At 30.3% G+C, this 4,410-nt stretch overlaps 1 pseudogene across 1 annotated transcript; it reads right to left on the reverse strand.

The window, feature by feature from the left end:
• Positions 1–737: 737 nt before the first annotated feature.
• LOC146950292 (E3 ubiquitin-protein ligase PUB23 pseudogene) lies at positions 738–2,432 on the reverse strand (annotated as a pseudogene). The gene has a single exon (XR_015027482.1). The product of XR_015027482.1 is annotated as an E3 ubiquitin-protein ligase PUB23 pseudogene (transcript).
• Between the last annotated feature and the right edge of the window lie 1,978 nt (positions 2,433–4,410).

Raw genomic sequence — 4,410 nt, forward strand, 5'->3', positions numbered from 1 at the left:
AAGACATGAATTCATGGATGCCTATCTGAAACTCTACTTCACTATACTTTTCTTGAAAGATTACACCACTAATAGTGGCTTGGGTTTTCATAAATAAGCAAACAAGTTTTTTTTTTTTTTAAGAAGTTAACTTAGTCCACCCAAATTGACATTGAAGAAAATCGAACCTGAAATTTTGAGGGGGAGCACACTCCCACATCCCAAGCCAATACGACCAGGTCAACCCAAGTAGATAATAAACTAACAAGTTAATATGCCAATGTGATTAAGTTGTACTTTAAGATCTAACATGCTTTTCAAATAATCCGACTTTATATTTCAAAAATTAATGTATGATCTATTCCCACTCTTAAACGCAGACAACGCTAGTATACAAAGGATTTGCTGCCTTGTGTTTTAGGACTTGACAGCTATTGTTGCAAGACAGATTTAGAAACCTATTGTATGGTGAAAAAAGTTCTAATAATTTTTTTAAGCAATCATTTAATAATTTTAGGGTATATATTTTTTCATAATAATGCTGATCTTAATAAAAATGAATCTCAAATATAAAAGAATAATAAAGTCATCTAGACCTATCTTAATAAGATTTTTCTGGTGAAGTGCAAAAATAAGAAAGAAATATGATAACAAAACAAAATGAGAGAAAGTTTGAGATCTAGCACATGTAATTTGTCACCACATGAGCTTAGCTGAGTCAATGCACTACTTTAGACCAATAAGATGCATTACACAAATTGATGCAAGTAATTTTTCCCTTCATAAAATTAGGATCCAAAAATTTCTGAAACCAGAAACTTTAATTTCACCATATCCATGTATACAAAAAATAAAAAATAAAATCTTATGAATTAATTATGACCAAATTAGATCATGCAATCATGGATAAGAAGATAACAATGGAACAGGAATACATGTAGAATTCTTCCAAACAGAAGAATGCAATTTGAGTATCTCCTTAGCCCTCTCTTTTGTCTTGAAATTACTATCAACTTGAAGCACCAAACACAGCTTTGAAACTGCTCCAACATGCAACATTTCATGTAAAACTCTACAATTTGCAGAATACCTACAAATAGAACTCATAATTCTAACACCTCTATCACTTGCAACATGAGAAACCCTCAAAATTTTCTTTGATACAATAGCCAATCCTGCTCCATGATTCAACAATTCTGCTCTCCCTTCTGCACATCCACAAAGTTGATCCAAACCTATTAACATCAATTCACAAACCCTTCTTTCCGAAACATCGAAAAGAAGTTCGATTAGGACTAAAACCGCGCCGCCTTCTACTGCTTTAATTCGGTTTCTTCCCCATGGTAAAAGCTCCAGAAGTAGTTTCAATGCAGCTTTTGAAGCTTGTTGTGAAATCTTATCAACTAGCACTCTCATTATCTCTTCAAAAATCGCCTTTTTTACGCTTATTAATTGAATCGGATCGGATACTTCAAACGCCGATTTCAACAACATTGTTGCATAACCTCTAGATTGGTAGCTTCCAAGCTTCAAAACATGAAACAATGACTCAATAAATTGAATGCTTTCATTGTTTATCAGATTCTTAACATGTTCTTCAGAAGGGTTAAGATGAAAAAGAATTTCAATAGCAGCTTCACTCAGAGAAGAACTTGAATTTAAATTGTTCTTCACGGTTAAAGCTAGAAACTCTATTGCACCTGCAGATTCCAAACATTTTTTGTTTCTTTCACTTTCGAAGACGATAGAACGAAGCTTTACGAGACAATTGAGTTGTTTTTCTGGGAATTTCTTTGCTTCATTGATGAGTTTAAGAATCTGTGTTCTATCTATTGGTGATTTTGGTGTTGGAATACGTTCAACACCAAATGAAGCATTAAGAGTACACCAAGATTGAATCAAACGGCGTAATGTATGGTTTGGTATAAGATTATTAAGATCGGTTTCTAATAAGGTTTGTTTTGTAACAGGACAAGTATTGTTTTGGAATGAAAATAACCATTTTTCTATGTTTTCTCTGTCGTAGGTAATTCCTGTGGAAAGTGTGACAGGATCTTTCATAAGTTGTAGGGAAATTGGGCAGAGAAAATGTGAAGGAACATCAATTTCATCCATATAAAGAATCAATGTAAGAAAATAGGAACAAAAAAATGAAGGGAAAAATAAAGAGTATTAGCTAGAGAGAATGGTGAAGAGAGTTGAATTGGATCGAGGACTAAAATTTGTGAACGTTGATAATGAAATATTTGTGGTGGAGAAATTGCAAAATTTTATACAAAGTTGTTATGAACGAGAAAGTCAACACACGGAAATTGAGAGAAATGGTGAGGAGTGTGTGAATTAATGAGTACCTTTTCCAAGACTTTGGAAGGAGACAATGTATAGACAAGTGGATTTCTTATCTTTGGTATTAATGGGGTGCTGTGTGTGTGTGTGTATAGTATATGGTGATAACATTGATGATTATAAATTTATGAATAGTGTAACATAATATAGAGGTGAGAATTAGTTATGTCGATACTTACAACCTAGCTTACGTCAAATCAATATTAAGTCGTAACTTAAATATCAAAGTAGATTTTAATTTTATTGGTTTATCATCTCGTTAGTCTATTTAAAAATATGTCAAACTACTTATTTAAATAGTCTCATGTGAAATATGCTTTTAAATAGAGGAACATGTCATATTAAACTTTTGAAAAAGGTCAAATTTATACTACTTAAATAAGCATATGACATACTACAAGCCAAAGCTAAGCTTTCAATTTTTTGACTAAACTTGAGTAGATTCCGCTATTCTCACACAAAAATAAATATATAAGGTGTTTAGGGAGTTAACGTCGGTGTTGCAAATTGTATTAAAAAGCCTAATATAGAGGCTTTTGACTTTGATTTTATAGAATTAAAGAATACTACGTATATGACTATATCTATATGAAAGGGGATGGAGGACATTGTACAATTTGATATATGATCATCTGCGTAGACCTTAATGGTTGCATGGGTGTTGTGTTGCCGACAAGTTCTGATGGGCTCATGCATTTTACCATTATTAGATGCACTTCTCACGCTTTTCTCGGCTACATCCATTAATGCTTCTAGTTTTATTAATTCTTTATTATTATACACTTGGAAAGAAAATTCATAACATAACGTGTTGCGAGCTGGAAATTGCATTGGTGTGGTTCTTGTATCCATATCTTTATAGTATTATTTCAACATGGTAAGTTTGATTTTTGATTTTATAATGTATGGTATGGGATTCGAGAGAAACTATAATGTGAATTTGTGAGTATATATGAAGAAAAAAAAAGATGAGATATATGTGCTAACAATAAATAAATTTCTACAATCACAAGGAACGTATGGTAGCTAAGATAGAAGGTTTTTCTTCTGTTAAAATAATTTTGTTTATGGATTTTCTTAGAGATGTTATACAAAAAAAAAAAAAAAAAGGTTTGCATATTATGTATTTTACATGGTTATAAAAAAAAGGTTTTTATGAAAAAATAAATGCTAATATGCTACACTAAATTAAGAAAAGAAGTGATTCAAAATAAGTCTTCATCAAATTTAATATAATTTTAGTCGACAAATAAATCTTTAAATTGACTATTATAATTGATAATTGAACATCACTTATACAAAAATTAATAATTATTTTTTGACACTTACGTAACTATTATTAACTCTTTTAATTAATATGTATACAAGAAAAGTTTGATTCTTGTTTTTAACTTTTGTGTTCCTTTCCAAGCCTACACTCACTATCTTTCCGTTTCATTGAATTGTAGTAGTATATTATATATGGCACTGAATGATTCCAAATATAGTCAAAGATAAGCAACCGTATAAAACAGAAATGAATAGGATAATATATGTAGAAAAATGTGCTTACTTTGTAATTTTGTATGTAATGCAAAAAGGACAACGAAAAAAATGTGAATTCCAGTATTCATTCTTATAAGGCAGTGAGATCATGTGATAAATGATAATGCACCAGCCCAAACGCAGAAAACATGTATTTAAGGTGGAAAAAAAGACACGTAACACATTGAGGACCAGTATTGATTTTTGATAATTTTTTTATTTACGAAACATTTTATTTCCAATTTGGCACAGCCATGACCAAGGAAAGTGGTTAATTTTTTTCTTTCAAAACTAGTTACAAACCCGTGCTTCACACGGGTTCAATAACGTATTTGATAAAAAAATTCTTCGAAAGAAGAGACGTTATATATATATATATATATATATATATATATATATATATATATATATATATATATATATATATATATATATATATATATATAGGCTTATTAAGAGAGCATATAATCACTTTATGAGATTAAGAATTTACACATTATCCAAAATTATAAAAAAGAGGGTTGTTGTTATAGAGTTACCAAAAAAGGATTGATACTCATA

This window comes from Medicago sativa, chromosome 2 (assembly GCF_051527215.1).
Source record: "Medicago sativa cultivar Bolivia chromosome 2, Bolivia_mono, whole genome shotgun sequence".
Classification (NCBI taxonomy): domain Eukaryota; kingdom Viridiplantae; phylum Streptophyta; class Magnoliopsida; order Fabales; family Fabaceae; genus Medicago; species Medicago sativa.